Source organism: Jaculus jaculus, chromosome X (genome assembly GCF_020740685.1).
Source record: "Jaculus jaculus isolate mJacJac1 chromosome X, mJacJac1.mat.Y.cur, whole genome shotgun sequence".
NCBI lineage: Eukaryota > Metazoa > Chordata > Mammalia > Rodentia > Dipodidae > Jaculus > Jaculus jaculus.
In genome coordinates, this window is record NC_059125.1 from 56,610,114 (window position 1) to 56,633,638 (window position 23,525).

The 23,525-nt window shown below is 40.1% G+C and overlaps 1 pseudogene; it reads right to left on the bottom strand.

The window, feature by feature from the left end:
- Window positions 1-20,054: 20,054 nt before the first annotated feature.
- Window positions 20,055-21,424, bottom strand: LOC123456694 (annotated as a pseudogene).
- Between the last annotated feature and the right edge of the window lie 2,101 nt (window positions 21,425-23,525).

The window sequence follows — 23,525 nt, forward strand, 5'->3', positions numbered from 1 at the left end:
AATCATCTATAGAAAGGCCAGATAGCAAAACTCCTTCTAATTTTTATTTATTTATTTGAGAGTGACAGAGACAGAAAGAGGCAGATAGAGAGAGAGAGAATGGGTGCGCCAGGGCCTCCAGCCTCTGCAAACGAACTCCAGACGCGTGCGCCCCCTTGTGCATCTGGCTAACGTGGGACCTGGGGAACCGAGCCTTGAACCGGGGTCCTTAGGCTTCACAGGCAAGCGCTTAACTGCTAAGCCATCTCTCCAGCCCAAAACTCCTTCTAATTAGAGCTGTTCACCACAGAAGAATAAATACTGTTCCAACTTCTGTGGGTTAGTATCTTCATCTGTTCTAGGATAGGGTTAAATACAACTACTTTAGTAGTTAGAGAATATATCTTAGTGAGGAAATAACAGATAAGCTTCACACAGGGAGATCTTGCAGCAATGATACAACCATTTTATGCAGAGAGATAACCGTCAAGAGATTCTGTATACAATGCCTTCTTCTTCTTCTTCTTCTTTTTTTTTTTTTTTTTTTTTTTTTTTTTGGTTTTTCGAGGTAGGGTCTCACTCTAGCCCAGGCTGACCTGGAATTCACTATGGAGTCTCAGGCTGGACTCGAACTCATGGCAATTCTCCTACCTCTGCCTCCCAAGTGCTGGGATTAAAGGCGTGTGCCACCACGTCCGGCTTACAATGCCTTCTATATGGTCCCATTCAACAAATGCTCACTATCTTGTACAGTGTAACAAGTACTATTTTAGAGGCTAGTGATAAAGTAGTAAATGGGATAAATAAAGGCCCAAGAGCTTCAACTTCAACTCTCCCCACACTTAGAAGGCTGATGTAGGAGGATTGTGAATTCTAGCCTAGCCTGGGCTACATAACTAGACCTTGTCTCGAAAAAAATACAAGTACTTGATAGTATTATACTGGGATCAACTGTTCTCTGCTTCCTGACTACAGATGGAATATGACCAACCTCCTTAAGCTCCTGCCACCATGCTTTTCTGGCCACGATGGACTGTATCTTCTGAAAACGAAAGCCCATATAAACTTCTTCACTTGAATTGAGTCTTGTGAGGTATTTGGTCCCAGCAACAAGAGAAGTAACTAATGCACAAACTGTTGTAAGGACGTTGGCATTTACTCTGAAAGAGTTAGGTAACCATTTGAGGGTTTTGAATAGCTGGGTCATATTATGCAACATGCTTAAATAGGATTACTCGAATGTTATGCTGACAACTGAGACGAGAAAGAGATTGAAGCCAGTTAAGTGGCTATTGTGAAAACCTGCTATAATAATTACAGTATTTTAGATAAGAATAGTAAACTTGGTTAGAATGAGATGCTGTGATATTCTGAATATATTTAGAAATGCAAATCCCTGCATATTTCCTTAAGTGTGAGACATGGAGTGTGAATGAATCTAGGGTAACTACAGAGATTTTGGTCTGAGCAAGAGGAAGGATGCATTTGCAATCAAATATAGTGTGAAGGACTGGAGAGATGGCTCAGAGGTTGAGGTGCTTGCCTACAGAGACTTATGACCCAGGTTCAATTCCCCAGTACCCACGTAAACCCAGATGCGCAGGTTGGCACCTGCTTCTGGAGTTCATTTGTGTTGGCTGAAGGCCCTAGCATTCCCATTCTCTCTCTATCCTTGCAAATAAATAAATAAAATGTTTTAAATAAATAAATAAACATAGTGTGAAAGTAGTAAGAGCTGTAAATTTGGTAGTTGCATAATTAGCAGCTAGTTCAATGCATTGTTTGTGATATCCTACAATGTATAGATGAAAATTGACATGGTATACAATTAAAATTTTTAAAGCACAAAATACAGAAGAATTTGCTGTATTTATAGTATTGTGAAACTAGCACTTTGATATAGATTTGAAATATTTTCATTACTCTAAAATGAAACCCTCTCATTAAAAGTCACTCCTTAGTCTTCTTTCCCAAGTCCCTGGCAAACACTAATCTATTTTGTGTCTCCATGGACTTATAAGTTCTGAATATTTCTTGAAAATGAAATTATACAATATATGGCATTTATGTTAGGTTTTTAATTTATTTTTAGAGCATGCATGTGTGTGTGTGTGTGTGTGTGTGTGTGTGTGTGTGTGTGTGTGTGTGAGAGAGAGAGAGAGAGAGAGAGAGAGAGAGAGAGAGAGAGAGAGAGAGAGAGAGAGAGAGAGAATTGTCACACAAGAGCGTCAGCTGCTGAAATTTAACTTCAGAAGCTTGCACCACCTAGTGGGAATGTGAGACCTTGCACTTGCCTCACCTTTGTGTGTCTAGCTAACGTGGGATCTGTAGAGTCTAATATGGGTCCTTAGGCTTCACCAGTAAGTGCCTTAAGCCATCTCTCCAACCCTAGGTTTAGGCTTTTTGATTTAGCAAATGTTTTTTAGGATCATTTGTGTTGCATAATGTGTTAGCATGACATTCATTTTGATTGCCAAATAATACTCTAATGAATGGATATGCCAAATTCCTAGCTATTGTCACTAGTTCAGTAATATACATAAATGTGAAAGTATATCTGTGGTATATTGACTTAGAGTTCTTCAGATATGTACTAAGGAATAGTGCAGCTGGGCCATGTTGCAGTTTTATTGTTTGCTTTTTGAGAAACCTCCACACTGACTTCTATGGTAGCTGCACAAGTTTGCATTTCCATCACCAGTATATCAGGGTATTTTTCTCACCACCTCTTCACCATCATTTTTGTAATGACCATCAATAGGTGGGTAGGTAAAAGTCTTAAAATGGTTATAATTTTCATTTTTGGATCAATAAGAATGTGTATCAAGGTATGTCTGTGGCACTATTGGACTTCTAAAAGTGTATATAAGGTCTCAGATTTTTCTTGTGGAGTTCTTAGGGCCATGCCATCTGAAAATATGTTTGTATCCCTTTTACATCTTTCACTTCTCTTATTGCTGTAAGACTTTGACCACTATATTCAATGAGTAGTGAGAGTGGGCACTCTTGTCTGTTGCTGATTTTAGAGGAAATACTTTCCTTCCCACTCCCCATTAAATGTAATGTTGGCTACAGGTTTTTAGATAAAATCTTTATTATGTTCACATGTGCTATTTATATTCCTATTTTTCAGGGTTTTACCATGAAAAGATATTGAACTTTGTCAAATGCCTTTTCTCTGCCTATTGAGATTATAATCATATGATTTATGACCTGAAGTTCATTTACATTTTATTACATTTATTGATCTGCATATGTTAACCTAACCTTGAAACTATGGGATAAAACCAACTTGATCATAGTGTGTGATCTTTTTAATGTGCTCTTGAACTCTATTTGCAATTATTTATTTAAAATGTTTGAATCTATGTTCATCAGGGAAATTCGCCTATAGTTTGCTTTTTTGTTATTTATTTATCTGTTTTGATATAAGGGTAATACTGAGTTTAGTAATGTCAACTCTCTATTTTGTGAAACAATTTGAGGAGTATTAATGTTAGTGTCTTAAAAGTTTGCTTGAATTTAGCAGTAAATCTGTTTTGTCCATTTTTTTTCTTTGTGGGTAAACTTTATTACTACTTCAATCCTGTTGCTCATTATGAATATATTTAAGTTCTTCATAGCTTCTTGATTTAATTTTGGGATACCATATGTGTCTATGAACATATATATTTCTTATATATATATTACAGTTGGCTAGGGGTCTGTAAATGTTGTTTATCTTTTAAAAGAACCAACTTTTTGTTTTGTTGATTCTATATGTTTTTTTGAATTTCCATTTCATTAACTTCTGCCCTGATCTTTACTATTCCTTTGGATGCACTGATTTTTAGATTTGACTTGTTCTTGTTTTCTAAGACTTTGGGGTGCAACCTTGTGTTATTTATTTGGGATATCTTTTTTAAAAAATTTATTTATTTATTTATTTAGGAGCGACAGACACAGAGAGAAAGACAGATAGAGGGAGAGAGAGAGAATGGGCGCGCCAGGGCTTCCAGCCTCTGCAAACGAACTCCAGACGCGTGTGCCCCCTTGTGCATCTGGCTAACGTGGGCCCTGGGGAACCGAGCCTCGAACCGGGGACCTTAGGCTTCACAGGCAAGCGCTTAACCACTAAGCCATCTCTCCAGCCCTCTTTTGTTTTTAATGCGAGCAATCATAGCTATAAATTTGTCTTGCAGCACTGCTTTAGTTGTATTCCATGATTCTGGTGATACTTTTATTTCCATTTGATGTTAGGAACCTTTTATTTTTCTAAAAAGAGAATAATGGGGTGGTAATATGGTCAAATTGCAGTATGCTCACATATTAAATTTCTCAAATAAAAATGTATTGGCAGACTGGAGAAATGGCTTAGCAGTTAAGCACTTGCCTGTGAAGCCTAAGGACCCCAGTTTGAGGATCGATTCCCCAGGACCCACGTAAGCCAGATGCACAAAGGGCGCAAGCATCTGGAGTTCATTTGCAGTGGCTGAAGTCCCTGGTGCCCCATTATCTCTCTCTCTCTCTCTCTCTCTCTCTCTCTCTATCTGCTTCTCTCTGTGTGTCTGTTGCTCTCAAATAAATAAATAAAACAAAAAAATGTATTGTGCAGTGTATTTATATTTTTATGTGGCTTGTTTTGCTGCTGGCTTTTCATTCTATTATAGTATGATCACATTCAATATAAGGAATATTTCAATTATTTTGTACTTATTAACACTTGTTTTGTGGCTTATGAAGTTGCTTATTTTTGAGAAAGTCCTATGAGATGCTGAGAAGACTATATGTTCTGTACCTTTTGTTCTGTAGCTGTTAAGTACAATTGATCTGTGGTATAGATAATGTCTGAAGTTTTTGTTGAGTTTGAATTTAGATGACCTTGTTAAAGTTGAGTTTGGGTATTGAACTTACTCACTGTCATTGTTTCAGTACCTATCTGAATATTTCCTTTAGTGATTGCTTTATGAAATTAGGACCACCACATTTGAGGTTTATTTATAATTTTCATATCTTTTGATGACTTTTCCCCCTAAATTAATATGCACTGACCTTCTTTGTCACTTCTGACTAGTTTTTGTTTGAAATCTACCTTATCAGATGTTAGAATACCTACACCATATTGTTTTTCTCTTCCATTTGCTTAATGAATTGACTTCCATGTTTTAAAAAATTATTTTATTTTTATGTTTTTGAGAGTGACAGGTAGAGAGAGAGAGAGAGAGAGAGGGAGAAAGAGAGGGTGAGAATGGGCACACAAGGGCTTCCAGCCACTGCAAATGAACTCCAGATGCATGCGCCCCCTTGTGCATCTGGCTAACATGGGTCCTGGAGAATCATGCCTTGATCTGGGGTCCTTAGGCTTCACAAGCAAGTGCTTAACTGCTAAGCCATCTCTCCAGTCCCTGACTTCCATTTCTTGATTCTCATTCTTTTGGTGTCTTTGCCAGTTAAATATGTTTCTTGGGGTCAACAGATACTTGCATCACGTTTATTTTATTTTATTTTATTTTATTTTATTTTATTTTATTTTATTTTATTTTATTTTATTTTATTTTATTTTATTGTTTGAGAGAGAGTGAGAAAGAGAAAGAGGTAGAGAGAACAAGCAATGGGCACACCAAGGCCTTAAGCCACTGTAAATGAACTCCAGATGCATACAATACCTTTTGCATCTGGCTTATGTAGGTCCAGGGAAATCTATCATTTTTACTAGTAAACATCTGAAACCTTAATGCAACATTTCATCTATTTTGATATTTTTTTCATTTGACAATTTAGGAATTATGAACTTTTGGAGAAGTCATGTGTCTTGTTTGTTCATGAGTCTTGTGTTTCTGTGTTTTAGGTTTTGCATTTTTTGGTTTGGATCTCTCTTCTCTCTTTTACTTGGAGACTTTCTTATTGAGCAGCCGAGTTTTGAAGGCTCAGTCCTTAATACCAGTAAGGGAGGAGAAAGCAAACTGTTGTAACAGCAATAATGTCAAACCACAGAAGACATAGAAATATGCCTAAAATGCATTAAACCCCACTAATATAGCCCAAATCATCATAAAACAGAAAACTGTAAAACTCACGAAGAATGCAGTATGGAATTAAAGACTATTTATGGCAAATATTGAAATTGTAAATTAATAAGATTAAGGAGGCAGGAAAAGGAAAAGAGAGGAGAATGAAGGTTAGATGGTTTCTATTGATTGCCAACTTGACAGGACCTAGAATCACCTACAAAACAAGTATCTGGGCCTTCTTGTGAGAGATTATCTTGATTAAGTTGATATGGGAAGACCCATCTTAACTGTGGGTGACACCCACATAGGTTGGGGCCCTAGATATGGTAACATGTCTTCCCTGCCATGATAAGATTACTATCACCTTGAACTAAAAGCCAAAATAAACTTTTCCTCCTTTAAGTTGCTTCTTATCAGGTATTTGGTCATTTCAATGAGAAAGTAACTCTCTGGGGTGGTTAATGCTCTATCTGTGGGTAAGTTCCCATCTTTATTGGTAGTACAGTAAACAACCAAATCACTGACTTCTTTGCAGGTGGAGTACCTGTATGTGATTTTCAAGATGTCCTAAAATTAGTCACCCTACTAGAGGTATGTATGAATGAAGTTTCAGGCTCTCGGGCATAGAAAGGCAGAAATGTGCCTTCAGAAGTTGATCTACCTTATGACCTCAGGCTAAGAGATGTTAACCTCATGATGTTCTCAGTTGACAAGATATGCTCTTGGCCACTAAAGATAAAATTATGCACTTTACTGCTAGAGTCAGCTTCCTGGAGCTTACACTTTTCAGCTTGTCAGTATCTAACCTCTCAATTCTATAATGTTTCCAGGATTCAATCTCACCCTGGGATTGTGTCAGGTTAACTCTAAACCCTCAGATTTATGGTTGCTTCCTTTTTTCACACCTCCAAGGTACCTCAGATTTGCACAATAGTTTTCCTCTCATGGTGATATTCAGCCACTGCCCTGAGTCATGCAGACTGACAAGATGATCTGATCTTTTCCACTCATCTGCAAGAAGAATCCCTGTTGCACCAAAACCCACTACTAATGTTTGAATTTTGTCAGGGCTAAAGGTTTGTCCTGAGGGTAGGACTTTCAGTCTTTTCATCAGGACTGCCTGGCTTGCCTTTTGGAAGAGGTTTCTGTTCTCTTCTACTTCAAACTACTAGGGAACCAAATGGCTGGAGTTGTATTTGGTTTGGCTAACTGATTTTTTGGAGCATCACCTGCCATTTTCTCAGAATTTTTCAGCTATTTTATCCAAAGATCTTCCTCTTTCATTATTTTAAATATTCTATTCTTTCTTATCCTGATCCTTAAAACTGGGCCACAAAGTGGCAGCTTCTAGTCTGCCATCACATTTTTAGTTAGGTTATGTGTTGTTGGTGTTATTTATTTTGTTGTATGCATTCTCTGTGTATTTTGGATATTAACCCCTTATCAAATATGTTTTGAAGTATTGTCTAATTCTATTGCTTACATTTTTTATTGGTTGGTTCCTTTGCTCTATCACTCTTTAGATCTCCTTCGTCTCATATGTTTAACTGTGCTTTTGTGGCCCATGCTCTTGGTGTCACAACTAAAAAGGAATTATTAGCAAGACCCATGTTTTCTTTGAAGAATTTTAGATATATTTAAGTCTTTCATTTAGTTTGAGTTGAATTTTGTGCATGGTATAAGATTCTACATTCATTTGTTTTTTATAAGGGTATGCATTTTTCAAACACTGTCTATTAAAGTACTACTTTTCTGCATTGTGCATTCTTGGTGCCTTTGCAAAAAACAAATGTGTACTGTATACTTTTTTAATTTTTTTTTTAGTATTTTTATTTATTTATTTATTTGAGAGCGACAGACACAGAGAGAAAGACAGATAGAGGGAGAGAGAGAGAATGGGCGCGCCAGGGCTTCCAGCCTCTGCAAACGAACTCCAGACGCGTGCGCCCCCTTGTGCATCTGGCTAACGTGGGACCTGGGGAACCGAGCCTCGAACCGGGGTCCTTAGGCTTCACAGGCAAGCGCTTAACTGCTAAGCCATCTCTCCAACCCTACTTTTTTGTTTTTATTCACTATTCTGTTCTATTCTCTATACCTATTTATATGTCAGTACCATATCATTTGATTGCTATAGCTCTGTGGTATAATTTTTGAGATAGAGTCTCAGTATATTGGCCAGGATGGCCTCAAAATCTTAATTCTCCTGCCTCAGCCTCAAAAATACTGGCATTATATGTATATGCCACCATGCCTGGCTTGTAGCATAATTTAAGATCAGAAAATGTTATACCAAGTTGAGCATGGTGTTTTTTTCTTATAGTTCCAGCTATTCATGAGGCTGAGTACAGCTCATTTGATGCCCCGGAATTTAAAACCAGTCTCAGTAACATAGTATTACCAAGCTTCACAGAAATGAAAAAAAAAAAAAAAAGAAGGAAAAAATAAATAAATGACTTGGTAAGAAAGAAGGGAGGGAGTGGAAGAAGGGAGGGAGGATGAAGAAGAGGGGACGGAAGAAAGCAAAGAGTAAGGAAAAGAGTTTCCTAGATTTGCTTTCCTTTTTCAATATTTATTGGCCTAATCAGGATCTTTTGAGGTTCCATAAAACTTTTAGTATTTTTAAATATTTCTGTGATAAATACTATTGGAATTTTGGTAGTATGGACATTGTGATGATTATCTTCATTCTTAATTTGGATGGATTTAGGATCACCCAACAGATGTGCTTCTGAAGTGTCTGTAAGGATATTTCCAAGGAATTGTAACTGGAAAGGGAAAATCCACTCTGAAATGAGTGGCACCATCCCATGAGAAGGGGTTCGGCACTGAATAAAAGGAAAAAATAAAAAGGAAGCTAGCCAGCAAAACTGTTGAAAATAAGTGGATACTTTGTGCTTCGCCTTTAACAAAACATCTAAACTACCTTCTACAAGGCTCAGACAGAAGGTGGAAAGAATATGGAAGCACAAGGATGCAGAGGAGGACTGTGAAACAGTCTTCTGGATATGACTTGGCCATTACATTCATGAATTCACAGCTACTGCAGTTTCCTGCAAAAGACTGAGCCTTTCAGTATTTCACTATCAATGAGGGAAGGGTCTTAAGACCCTCACATCTTCCAGAGTAGTAATGGTAGCCAATGGTGTCTGGGAGAGGGGTGTCAGATTGAGCATCTTTTTATATGGTTCTGGACCATTTGTATATCATCTTTGCAGAAATGCTTATTCAGATGCTTTGTGCATTTTCAAATTATTATTTTATCTGTTGATTAATTGTAAGTATTTCTTTTATTTTTTATTTCTTGTAATTTATTTAAATTTTTATTTATTTTTTTAAATTATTTATTTATTTATTTGAGAGCGACAGACACAGAGAGAAAGACAGATAGAGGGAGAGAGAGAGAATGGGCGCGCCAGGGCTTCCAGCCTCTGCAAACGAACTCCAGACGCGTGCGCCCCCTTGTGCATCTGGCTAACGTGGGACCTGGGGAACCGAGCCTCGAACCGGGGTCCTTAGGCTTCACAGGCAAGCGCTTAACCGCTAAGCCATCTCTCCAGCCCAAATTTTTATTTATTTTGACAAATGTAAACATGAATATATTTTAAACACATTCTCATTACCTATTACCTTCTTTTGTTCCCCTTCCCCACTTGCTGAATCCCTTCTACTTTCCAACTAGTCTCAATTCAAGTTTGATGTTGATTTTTTTTTAATGAAAAGCTGGGTTTAATTAGGTTTACTAGTATGAGCATGGATAGGGATTATTTGACAGAGCATGGGAGGAAGGGATTTATTTCAGGTTTATAGATTCATAGGACATTCTATAATGGTAGAAGTTATCCCCATTCAGAGATGCACATAGAGAGAGAGAGAAGAAACCACCACCAGCACTACCAAAAGCAAGCATACACAGGGAACTTCAGGCAGAGCCCAAGCACTTGGCATATCTTTAGATTGAAATTTAGATCCACCACAGTGACACCTCTTCTAACCAGGTGGCTGGAAATCCAAGTTGCAAGCTTTAAGTCTATTGGAGGACATAAATCCAAACTATCACATTCTGCCCCTGGCCCCCAAGAGACTCATAACCCTATCATATTCTAAATTGTATTCAGTCCAACTTCTAAGGTCTTCATAGTCTTTACCAACTTAATATTGTTTCAAAGATCCAAGTATCATCTGAGATCTAAGACTGTCTCTTAACTGTGAGTCCTGTAAAATGAAACAATTTACATACTTCCAACAAATAATGGCACAGAATAAACATTTCTATTGCTATAAGGCTCAAGGAGAGACTGGACCAATGAAAACCCAACAACCATTAGGTCAACATCTGTAGTTCAAGTCTGATATCCATAACCAGAGGCCAGTGATCAGTCTCTGGATCTTCCAATTCTTCCCCTCCAGATGGGCTGAGTATCCAGGGAAAACTTCTATCCCAAGCCAATAGTGCTCTGTAGCAGCTCTTGCACAGTCCTGGTATATCAAAAACATCTTCAAGTCTCCATGCAAACCATGGTCCATTTTCCAATGGCTTCACTGGCCTATTTAGGGTCATCATGTCTTGCCTTATGCCATGTCTCAGCAGCAGCAGCTCCTGGAACCACGTGCACTTCATGACCCACTCCATGCATTTTTCATGCTTCTAAAGCCAATATCAGGTATGCAGGACATTGCCATATTGTTAATTCAGTGGTGAAATAAATCATGACTTTGAAAAACAGGTTCCTTACCCTCTACAGAGTTTGCATTCCTATGACATAGTCTTTCTGGGTTTGAATCACCTCAGGCATCTTTTTCATTGTTTCAATGTAAAGTAGATAGGTCATCTTCCATAAGATTGCTAATATATAGAACAATAGCAGTAACCTAAAATCAATTTCTGCCAGTAAATTTTAAACTTGTTTGAATTTCTCCAATTTTAAATCTTATACATCTCAGTTCCATATCTTTAGCCAAGCACATCAGTCTATTACAAATTTATCCTTGATCAAACTCTGGGCATGGGCAGCAGAATGCAGCCAGGTCCAACAAGTTCTCTGCAGTCTTTCTTGCCCCTAAGAAAGTTCATAAGCAAAGCTTCCAAATACAATTCTCTTTTCCCTTAGCATTTTCAAACTCTCACCAGAATAGTCCATAAAACTTGGCTTACCACTCTGGAAGGCATCTTCAGTTGCAACTACCAAGTCCATACTCATTCCTCCAAAACAAAAGTACCAAAAGACCCAAATCCACATGGTCAGATTTATCACAGCAATATCATGCCACCCTTCTGTCTACCAATTTCTGTCATAATCAGCTCCATGTTGCTGGGATGAACCTCCAAAACCAGACACAGTTGATGGGAGAAACAAGATTTATTTTAGGGTTACAGATCCAGGGAAGTTCCATAATAGTGGAGGAATCTGAGCCCCTTTCACAGATCTACACACATAGAGAAGAAGCCAGTCCCAGAACCACCAAAATCAAGCCCACACTGGAAACTCCAGGCAGAGCACAAACACTCTCCATATCTTTAGGCTGGAATTCAGATCTTCCCCCAGCAGCACATAAATTCGAACTACCACAGGGGCTATCTCATCCTTGGTATTTAAATTTTTGTTTACTAGCCCATTGCTTTTGAGAACAGCACTGTCCATACATGTAGGGTGCATCTGTTCAAATTCTTTTTCATAAGTTATATTGTTAATTAGCTTACAAAGAAGTAGGCTACTATTACAGTAAGCTTCATGTTGCTGGGATGAATCTACAAACCAGACACAGTTTATAGGAAGAAGGCACTTTATTTGAAGCTTACAGATCCAGGAGAAGTTCCATAATGGCAGAAAAACCTGGCACACTTTCATAGGCCCACACAGAGAGAAAAACCACCACAAGCACCACTAACATGCACATTCCAGGAACTTCAGGCAGAGTTCAAGTACTTTGCACATCTCTAGGCTGGAAACAGGCTTGCCCCAGAAATAACTCCTCCAGGCAGGAGGCTGGAAATTTCAAGTTACAACCTTGAATAAACTGCTGAATCTATTGGGGGACATCCATTCAAACTGCCACCACTTTCATATGGCTGTCAGATAGAGGCAGGGCCCCAGGATAAAGCAAGCCTAAGTTATCAGATATGGCTAGGGTGCTGGGCTATGGAAAGGTCACAGCAGCCTGAATCCCAGACAAATATCTGGCCCTGGAACAGCAGGAATAAGGCTCCTCCCCCATTCTTGGGGATCACTTTGAGCTTGGACCCCTGGACAAATCTCAGGCCCTGAGACTGGCAGGAAGTAGGGCCACTCCCTGCCCCCCAGCCTGGAGTGCCTGGACATCCTGATGAGACAGGCTTCATTCATAGCCCTGTGACCTTTGTCCAGTTGTCTAGGAAACTCCTTATATGGTATCAGCAAGCAGCCTTCACACAGCCCAAGCCTCTGTGACCTGTACCCTATACCTCTTCCCACACTGCATAGATCACCTGATTCTCTCCCTGCATGCTGGAAATGAATGTCCCTATATGCCAACTAGGCATTGGCAAGCAACCTGTGAACCAACCAATACCTTTAGGACCCTCTTCATACTCTCTCCCTCTGCTGCTTATAAAAACTCAGTCCCCTAACAAACAAGCTGTTTTCTGAAGCTATCTACCTGGTGTTTCTTCCCATTACATTCACAGCCACTCAGAGAAACTGAGACTTATGGTTAAGGCCTCACTCATTAACAGCTTACTGATGCTAATTTGTTATGGTTTTAGGATTATAAAAACTGACTTTGAGGGCTGGAGAGATGTCTTAGGGGTTAAGTGCTTGCCTGTGAAGCCTGAGGACCCCAGTTCGAGGCTTGATTCCCCAGGTCCCATGTTAGCCAGATGCACAAAGGGGTGCACGCGTCTGGAGTTCGTTTGCAGTGGCTGGAGGCCCTGGCATGCCCATTCTCTCTCTCTCTCTCTCTCTCTCTCTTTCTCTCTCTCTCACTCTCTCTCTGTCTGTTGCTCTCAAATCAATAAATAAAAAAAATAAGCAAACAAGCAAACAAAACCTGACTTTGAGACTCTTGGAAAGCAAATTAGGTTCCTCTATTTGTCAAGGTTTTAACTACTGGAGATACTAAGTCTTAAGGTTCATGTTTAAGTGTTTCATTTCCAAAGATGAGGTACTCATACCTAAAGACATTGTGACTTTAAAGGTACCTTCTGTTTTATTCTAATTCTATTGAACAGTTATCACTAGGTTTCATCACTTAGGTTTAAGTGATTTAATTTCAGTCACTATAACCTTTATGCTCCTATTAGGTAAAATATGTTGGGATAGCTTGCTTAAAATTTATCAAATTTAAGTCATGGGTAAAACATAAAATTATATGTTAATTAAAATTTCTATGGTACATAAAATCAATTGCTATCAATATTAAGCTAAAATTACTGGTTGTCAAATGGTGGTGTTTTTTTTTTTTTTTCTTTCAAAACAGATTTGTTATAGGTTGTATTAGAGCTTAGCTGTTTTGGCTCAAAAGACCAGATTCTGCTCTATTGTATACAAAGTAACTGTCTCATTTCTGGCATCTCAAGTCCAATGCTTATAACAAAATTAACTCTTAAGACATATTCCTTACTTTAGGGTACAGCCTCATGCTCAAACAATGGTCCTCATCTGAGAGAGATAATTCCAAGATCTGTGGTTCTGTTTCCAATGTTCCCTGGGTAATTAGTACCCACACAGGTATCTGAACTAACCAAAGATGTTTTCAATCACAGGTGCTAAGACTTTATACTGTTTTACTTGTCCTTTTCTGACAATTTCTAGGTTCAGTTAATTGGTTTGTTTGTTTGTAAATTAATTGGTATTTTTTTCAAGACTGATAACAGGTTCTGCCTGTATTTATAAGTATTAGATATTTAAAATATGAGATGTGCCTACTTTCTATGCCTCAGATATGGCTTATGCTGCCACAGGACAACAAAAATTTAAAAGGTTGGACAAAATGATTTTAAAAAGCTCTTGTGCCATTCTTTAACTAAATCTATTTCAGCAAGTAATGCAACAAGATCTTTCCAAGAGGGGAAACAAACAAGACCTTAAGGCATGTTGTCCCCATCTCTAATAGTTCTCATTCTATAATAAGAACAGACAACCATAGATGTCAAAAGGGTTATTTTCAAATATAGAATACATATAGATGACTCTGACTAAAGGTTGCTTAATTCTAAAGACTGCCTTATACTGGGAACAACAGTGAATCTCTTATAAGTTGTTCCAGGGCATTCTTAAGTTCTGAGACCAGAAACATATTTGTACAGCCTTTAATGGTACCTAATGTCTCCCCAGTACCAATCTTTAGTGCTGGCTAGCCCAAGGATGAATTTTAAAAGTATACTCTGGAAGCCTATTATCAAGGTTAAATGTTGTGTATATGTTTATGATAACTCTTCTAATATCCTATCTGTTTTACAAGCCATATGGAAACAGATTCATGCCATATCAAACACCACTGTGTCATTTGATGAACAGTTCTGGAAGAAAATCTCAGGCAGCTCATGCTCAGATGTTCCTGAGACAATCCAACTCCATCTACCTGGGTTACCTCGAATATTACCCAAGGCCCAGAAGTCCACAAAGATAGCCCTGAAGGTGACCAGTTTGCTGTGTGCTCACTTCTCACTAACTCCTTACTTTTATTCTTTCTCCCCAATGTTCTCTTTCAAGACTATCTTCCTACACTCCATCAATATACTTCCAGGGTCTTTTAGGGTAGCTCCCCTCTCTGGGAGAGACTCCAACTGCCACACCTTCATGCCCCATTCATCAGGAAATAGTTAATGACCTGACTTCATCACCCCCTTGTCCTCTAACAGCAGTGAGAGTGTCTTCTCATGAGAGGAATAAACAAAGGGGGGGGGTTGAGTTAGGGTGACTAGACCCCTGAATGTAAAAAGGACTAATCACACCATGCATAAATGTTTTGTCTCCCACTTATTGTTTCCCTGTCTTGATTGTTCCACAAGTGTATCTCTATGAGGAAGAAGAGGCAGCCTACCAGCTCCACCAGTGCCAACCAAGAGAGATTTTCATCCCTCTGCTGATAGGCCTCAATGTGACGCTGTCCCTGGGTGCCCTTCGGTGCTGCAGGAGCTGCTCTTGTCCAGACCAACCACCTCAATGGGGACTTCCAAGACAAGATTGACCAGACCATGATATCTACTACAAACAGCCTTGAATCTCTCAAGAAACAATTGAACTCTCTTGTGGGTGTGGTACTTCAAAACTGTAGAGCCTTAGACCTTATTACTGCTGAACATGGAGGGACATGTGTGGCATTGGGAGAAGAATGTTGGGTTTTTTAATTTGTCAATGAATCAAATATTATTGAACAAAATGTTAAATCTCTCAAGAAACTCCACAAGGAGCTGCTTGACTGCTACAACAGCATGAGGACCTCACCATCTGGTTCTCTAACCCTTTAGTCACTTGGCTTCTCTCCCTCCTTAGTCCTCTCCTTGATATAGAAACCCCATTACTTGTAGCCCCCTGCCTCAATAACTAATATTGTTAGAGTGGCTACTAATCAGGCCCTCATGCACCATCTCACTCTATCTGAACTTATGATATTGTAGACAATAAAGATCACACTCAATATGATGACACCACCCCATTAAAAAACAAAGAGGGAGCTGTCAGACACAGGCAAGGCCCCAGGTTAAAGCATGTCTAAGCTATCAGACATGGCTAGGGCCCTGGGCTATGGACAGATTGAAGTAGCCTGAACCCCAAACAAATCTCGGGTCCTGGACTGGCAGGAATAAGGCTCCTATCCCCGATCTCAGGGGTCACAGTGAGCTTGGACCTGTGGATAAATCTCAGGACCCAAGACCAGCAGGAAATAGGGCCACACCCCCCAGCCCAGGGCTCATAGACATCCTGATAAGACTTAGGATTCATTCATAGCCCTGTGACCTTTGGCCAGTTTCCTAGGCAACTCTTATATGGTATCAGCCAGCAGCCTTCACACAGCCCATCCCCCTGTAACCTGTACCCTATACCTCTCTGAAAATAAAATTAAAAAGAATGTAATTTGGGCTGGAGAGATGGCTTAGCAGTTAAGGCACTTGCTTACAAGCCAAAGAACCCAGGCTCGATTCCCCAGGACCTACATAAGCCAGATGCACAAGGTGGCATATGTGTCTGAAGTTCATTTGCAGTGGCTGGAGGCCGTGGTCTGCCCAAACTTTATCTGCCTCTCTCTCTTTCTATCTCTCAATAAATAAATTTAAATATATTTAAAAATAATGCACCCAGGGCTGGAGAGATGGCTTAGCGGTTAAGCGCTTGCCTGTGAAGCCTAAGGACCCCAATTCAAGGCTCAATTCCTCAGGACCCATGTTAGCCAGATGCACAATGGGGCGCAAACGTCTGAGTGGTTGGAGGCCCTGGCGCACCCATTCTCTCTCTCCCTCTCTATCTGCCTCTTTCTCTGTCTGTCTGTCACTCTCAAATAAATAAAAAATAATGCGACTAGTTGCATGGGATTGTATCTGGTCTGTCAATTATCTTTCATTGATTTAAGTGCTTCTTTTTGTGCCAGTACCATGCTGCATTCTGTTACTATGATCTGTAACGTGCCTTGAAATGACACTATTATTATATAAAATCATTATTAATTTTCTCAGGATCACTTTGGCTATCTAATGCCATTTGTGATTCTTTTATTAATGTTTTATTGACAACTTTTATAAATATAGACAATATACCACAATCATAAACCTGTCCCACCATGTTTTTTCACTCTTTCAAATGCCCCTTCCACTGAATCCCATCTTATTTCCATCTATTTTCTAGTTTGAGGTCATCCTTTTTTCCCTTCTATTGTGAAGGCTTTGTGAAGATAGCATTGCAATTTGAACAGTGTCACTGTAAGGTCATGAACATCAAGGCCAGTTTGTATCTAGAAAACAGTGTTGTAAGCACTCCTCCCCTTCATTTGGTTCTTACATTCTTTCTGCCACCTCTTCCACAATGGTTCTTGGGCCTTGAGGGTGTGATAGAGATTTTTCATTTTGGGTTGAACACTTTCACTGTCACTTCTTCACAGCACTTTGGTGAGTCTTGAGTCACCCCAGTGGTCACTGTCATCTGAAAAGGAAACTTCTCTAACCAAAAGTGAGAGTAGAATTAATATATGGGCATAAGCATAAGTATTTAGAGGGCAGTTTGGTGTACATAATATACACATTTAACCAGACAACATTAGTAGTTCTCCTCCTAGAGTTTATGACCTCCATGGCCATACTACCTTAATTGTTTTCAGTTCCAAGCAAGAATTCCCTCCCATGGAGTGGGCTTCAAATCCAATCAGAAAGCTCTTGCTTTTCTCCATAACAGACATCCCCATCACTGCCCCAGTTGGTCTAAATGGGGTCAGCGGAGGGAACGGAGGAGAAAGGAGGTAGTACCAGAGAGCCACAGTGATACTCCAGTCTCCACTCCCCATGAGATGGCCATTACAGAAGAATGTGTCCATACCCAACAGTTTTGTCACTGTTGGAAAACTGAACTTAGGGTAAGTCAGGCTTTCATGCTTACATGGAAAGTGTTCTTATCCTCTGAGCTATCTGCCAGTCCAGTTTGTATTTTTTTTAAATTATTTATTTATTTATTTGAGAGCGACAGACACAGAGAGAAAGACAGAGGGAGAGAGAGAGAATGGGCGCACCAGGGCTTCCAGCCTCTGTAAACGAACTCCAGATGCGTGCACCCCCTTGTGCATCTGGCTAACGTGGGACCTGGGGAACTGAGCCTCAACCGGGGTCCTTAGGCTTCACAGGCAAGAGCTTAACCGCTAAGCCATCTCTCCAGCCCACAGTTTGTATTTTTTTTTAAACATTATTTTTTCCAACTATACTGGCAACAATAGCTACCTCCATGCTGGATGCCTCAGCAGCCCCAATCTGACACTGATAGCCTGGAGGAGCCCTAGAGAGCTGCTAGTCTTCTGAAGAAGTTGGATTCTGATTTCAATGAAGGACAGTGGGAGCAACAGGTTAGGTGCACTCACTCACAAGCAAGGAATGAAGAGAGAAAGGCAGAAGTGCCTTCAGATTTGTGTGTATATTCTGTTTATTAATCCATCATCAGATATGTATTTCAAGGGAATTTCTCACATACTATACATTGACAGTTCACTTTGTTATTTGATGCACAAAATTTTTATTTGATGTATTCTCGCTTGTCTATTTTTGTTGCCTGTGATTTTGATGCATTATTTGAGAAATTGAAGCCCAAAACAATTTTGAGGATATTTTTGGTATGTTTTCTTCTAAGAGATTCATAGGTTTGGATCTTGTGTTTAAGTTTTTTGAATTCTTATTGAGTTAATTTTTGTGTGCACTGTAAAAGTTTTCATTTTTTACATGTGGTCATCAGTTTTTATAACACTGTTAGAGACTGCTATTTCCATAGTGAGTATTCTTGGCACTCTTGTCAAAGATTACCTGATTACACATGCAAATGTCTATTTCTGTACTCTACCTTCTACTTCATTATTTATTTGTTTCTTGAAAAAAAACGGGGTTTATTGATTTTTTTAAACTGCAAATACTCGTTACAAAAAGTTTTTTTTTTCTTTTAAATAAATTCACACAAAGAAAGAGAAATAGAAAGCGACGGTAGTGACCAGCAAGAGGAATAATAATTACATTCATCTTTGTGTGTGTGTGTTTGTGTGTGTGTGTGTGTGTGTGTGTGTGTGTGCGCGCGCGCGCGCGCGCGCGTGCGCACCAGTTCTGTTTATGTTAGCATTGGAAAACTCCAACCTGGAATCCAGAACCTCGAATCTGCGAGCGGAATGTCTTGAGATGGGCACGTGGAAGTCAAAGGGTTTCTTTTTTTTTTTTCCCCCTTTTAGAAGACATACATAAAAGGTTGCTCTCCTTCTATACTGTCACAGAACTTTTACATACATTCTCAGTCCTACTTGTGAAAGGCCTAAAGAGAAACTCAATTTGCAGCCCAACATAAAGAGGGGAAATTTCTAAAATAAATAATCCAACAGTTTTTTGCATTTTTAAATTAATTTTTCATTTTTAAAATAAAATAACCAAAAAGTGTAAAGTTACAACAATGTTGTTGAAGAATAATATATTAAAACTGCAGAAAAAAAAGGAAAAAGACACGTTACAAAATTTTAAGATTAATATGAAGATCATAATTTAACATAAAAGAATATATTCTATGGATTTGTCATCCCGAAAAAATTAACAAAAAAAGCATAGTTTGGCAATAAATATGTTTTGATAAGTTAAATAAGCTTTTTTATATTGATGTGCAGTGACAAGCAAAATTTTTGCTCTCCAATTTCTGAAATTTATATGAAGATTAAACCCAGGGAAAAAAGCATGGCGTGAGTACTCTAAGGGAAAACACCTAAGGTATTCTAGAGCAAAAACCATTAAAGCTACTTTCTACAGGAAATCGTTTTACACAGATATTGTATGTGGAATGAATACCATTAACTGCTCACCCCTTACATGTTGTTTTAGCTTTTCTCTCATTTTTTGTTGTCATTTTTAAAAGATGTCACATATAAATTGGGGAACTTTAGCACCAAAATCAAGTCTCTTATAGTCCATTCTAGCTTCTCCTTCCTCCCTACTTTACCAAAAAAAAAAAAAAAAAAAAGAAAAAGAAAAAAATCAAAGTCCCTCTTATGTCAAAAATCTTTGTCCACTTGCTCAACCTTCCTTCATGAAGACCTACACAAACCCAGGCAAGATTAGTCAACAGGGGTTCGGGTTGGGAAGGAAAAGGTTTTTGAATGTCAATAAAGGTTTCCCCCAAATCCCAAGTCCAGCAACAACTCTCCAAGGACGGGGTGGATGTTCACTACAGGGAAGAAGTGTGCGGGAGACTGAAGGGAAGGTGCACTTGTGTCACCAGTTGGGGGAGCTGCTGGTTCCGGGTCTCACCGCCCCCCACCCCCACCCCACGGGCAGAGGCTGGGGAAGGCCCACGGGTGCCCCCTGGCGCTTAAGAGGTAATGTAGTTACAGTGACAAAGTTAGATTACAAGGCAGGCACTAAGTTGCTTCTGTAAACTGCTACTGCTTTTTCTTTTGTGATTTGGCACTTAAGGCTTAAGCCGGGAAAAAAAAAAGGCATCTTGCTGACAAAATATGAGACTTTGTTACGCGTGGTTAAGTGGGCTATGAAATGGAGGGAAGGGGTTTCAAGCCAGAAGCTACTGACAAATTGACTTGTCCTTATGTTAGGAAGGGGGGGGGGGTGGGAGAGAAGATTCTGGGGAAGGGATTGAGCTTAAAACTTGTCAATGTAGGGACTGGGGAGGTGAGGGTATGGGGGTGCAGGGTGGGGCAGCAGAGGACGGGGGGCATCCCTTCCTACCCTGGCTTAGTCTTCTGAGATGGACAGTCTGCTGAAAATGGGCAGGCGTCTTGAGTTGTCCAAGGTGGGGGAGTCTGAGCCACTGTGGCTACTGCTGGAGCTGCTCAGGTAGCCCTCCTGGTCCGAGAGAGAATCCTGAGGGCTGGGGGGAGAGTCAAACATGTGACATGGGCCGGAAGAGGAAAGTAGTCAGGGAGCCACCCCCGGGCAGCCCCATGCTAGGGGCAGAGGCTTGCCAGCTCCTGGCTGAAGAAGGCGAATGGGTTATTGGTGTCATCGGGTAGGGTAGGTGAGCCCAGGAGGTCATCGGCGCTGAGGATGGGGGGTGGGGTGATGGACGTGGGGCTGTCCAGCAGCCCGGTGGCAGCGGCGGTGGCGGCGGCGCTGGGAAACCCAGCAAAGCTAAAGCTATGCTGGAGGCGGGGACGGTCAGCGGAGAGGTCCCGGGACCCCGCCAGGGCGCGGCGCTCCGCGGCGTTGTGGATGAAGTGGCCGCGGGGCCCGCAAGGGCAAAAGCCGATGGTGTGGAAGGTGCGGCACAGCTCCGTCTTGTACTTGGGGTGGCGGGTCAGGCTGCGGAGCTCGTGGATGCCGTGGGCGAACTGGCACTTGTCCCCGTACTTACAGGCTCCGTTCTCTTCGAAGGGGCGGCACAGCTCTGTCTTGCAGCGGCTGGAGTTGACCTGGCCGCTCCCAGGCTGCTTCTGGGTGGGCAGCAGCCGTTCACCCCCTTCGGAGAAAGAGCGGTCTCGGAAGCGGCTGTCTCCAGAGCTCAGGGTCGGGCCGGCTCACCCTTCAGGCTGCTGAGGAGCTGGTTCTGGTGAAACTTGGAGCTGGGCAGGGTGACCGAGTGCCTCCTGGGGGGAAGCCGCCCCCAGTGGGGGTGCCCACGGCCTTCCTGTCCAGCAGGCAGCCCCCTGCACTGGGAGCACTATAGTTGAGCATCTAGTTACCCTTGCATAAAACTTCGCTCAAGTCGAAGATGGTGGCAGACACGAGGGTGGTGGTCATCGTGGGCGCTCGCGCGGGGCAGGGGCGAGGGTCTGGTGTGTGTGTCGTGAAGGTCCCGGTGCGGGGAAGGCGCCGCCTCCGGCTCTCGGCTCTGGAGTCCCACACGCCAGCTCCCGGCGCCCCCTCGTCTTTCGGACTCTTCCCCCACACTATTTTTTAAATGAAATTTGCACATATTTTTTATACTATGTGTGTGTGTGAGAGAGAGAGAATGGTGCGGTAGGGTCTCTAGCCACTGCAAACAAAATCCAGATGCATGTGCCTTTTTGTGCATCTGGCTTTACGTGAATACTGGGGAATCAAACATAGATCCTTAGACCTTGCAGGCCAGCACTTTAACCACTGATCCATCTCTCTAGTTCCACACTGTTTTGACTACTGTAGCTTTGTAACAAATTTTTTAATCAGTAAGGTGGTTTATGTAATTTCGTTCTTTTCAAACTTGTCTGGCTGACCAGAATCCCTTGAAATTTCACATGTATTTTAAAATGTTTTGGTTCTTCTGCAAAAAATGTTATTTTGATTATAGATCCCTTTAGGTAATATTGATATTATTGTTAATAATTTTAGCTCTTAATCCAAGAACAAACAAAATATTTCCAGTGTTTGAATCTTCTTTAATTTTTATCTATGTCTAAATCATGCGCCACTCTGGTAAGGTTTATTTCTATGCAATTGTGACACTGTTTATTGACAACTTTCATACACGTACATCATGAATTTTGATCACAATCTCCTTTCTTTTTTCCCTTCGCATTCCCATTTGACTGAATGCCTTCTTCATTCTGACTAGTTTCTCAGTTTTGATGCTTTTCTGGTCCTCCACCATGTCAATATTGTGCAACTCTTATACAGGTATTGATAGCCATGTAAGATCTTGAATTTGCAATGACCATTTCATATCTGGAAGACAGTGTTCCAAGAGCACTCTTGCATATCTGCTGGGTTTTACATTCTCTGTGCTCCTGCTCTCGCAATGTTCTTTGAACCGTGTTTTTCTAAGCATTTTATTTTTTCCAATTGTGTTGTTAATGGAATTTTAACAAATTTTCTTTTCATTGTTCATATTTATTCATTTTTTTTTTACAAAGATTGTCATCTTATATCTCCTCTCCCATGTCCCATTCTCCCTGAGGTCTCTCTTCCATAGGATCTTTGTATTCACTGCTGGGTAATTTAGGTCTCATTCAGTGTATGTGTGTGGAGGGGGGGGCACCTTGTGGCTCTTAGAATCTTCCCACTCCCCATCTTTAGTCTTTAAGTAATGCAAGTGACTTTTTTGTTTGCTAACTTTGTATCCTGCAACTTTGCTGATTTTATTACTGTGACTAGATTGCTTATATAACATATAACGTGTTCTATATTCATGACTGTGCCATCTTTTTATCTATTTTAATGGGAAATTTTACTTTTTTCCTTTCCAATTTTTATCTCTGTCACTTTCTGTCTCACTCTCTTCCTTTTTGCATAATTGATCTTGCTAAGACATACTAATATGGGGAATAAAAGTGGTAACAATCACTTTTTAGCCTTTTGGCTAAGATCAAGCATAAAAGCAGTAAGTGTGCTTATCCTTGCCTCATAACTTGATCATAAAGGAAACGTTTTCCGTCTTTAGTAATAATTAGTAGTGAGATTTTCATATGGTCTTTATGATGTTTAGGGTGTTTCCCTTAACTCCTAATTTATTGATTCATTATCCTGAAAGGTGTAGCATTTTATGCAATGTTCTTATGGCATCAGCTGAGATGATTGTGTACTTTTTGTTGAATTAATTATCTTTTGTTGAATCATCTTTGTGTTCTAGCAATACATACCACCAGCCCTAAGCATATCATTGTTTTCCATACAGAATTCCGTTTACTAGAATTTTGTTGATGGTTATTGCATTAATATTCAACAGGGTTTTGGTCTGCTGCCATATGTTTTAATTGTATCTTCATCTGGCTTTGGCATTAGGGTAATATTAGCCTTTCAGAATGAGTTGGGAAGTGTTCTCTGCACATTATTGATATTGTTGGTAACTTTAAAAATATTAATTATTAAAAATGTTATAATTCCCTATTTAAATCATTTTCATAAAGGCTTTCCTAGTCAGGGGAAGTATTATTGGTTAAATCTGTTTTTCCCATTTAGAGATTTATTTAAGTATATTTTTCAGGATTCTA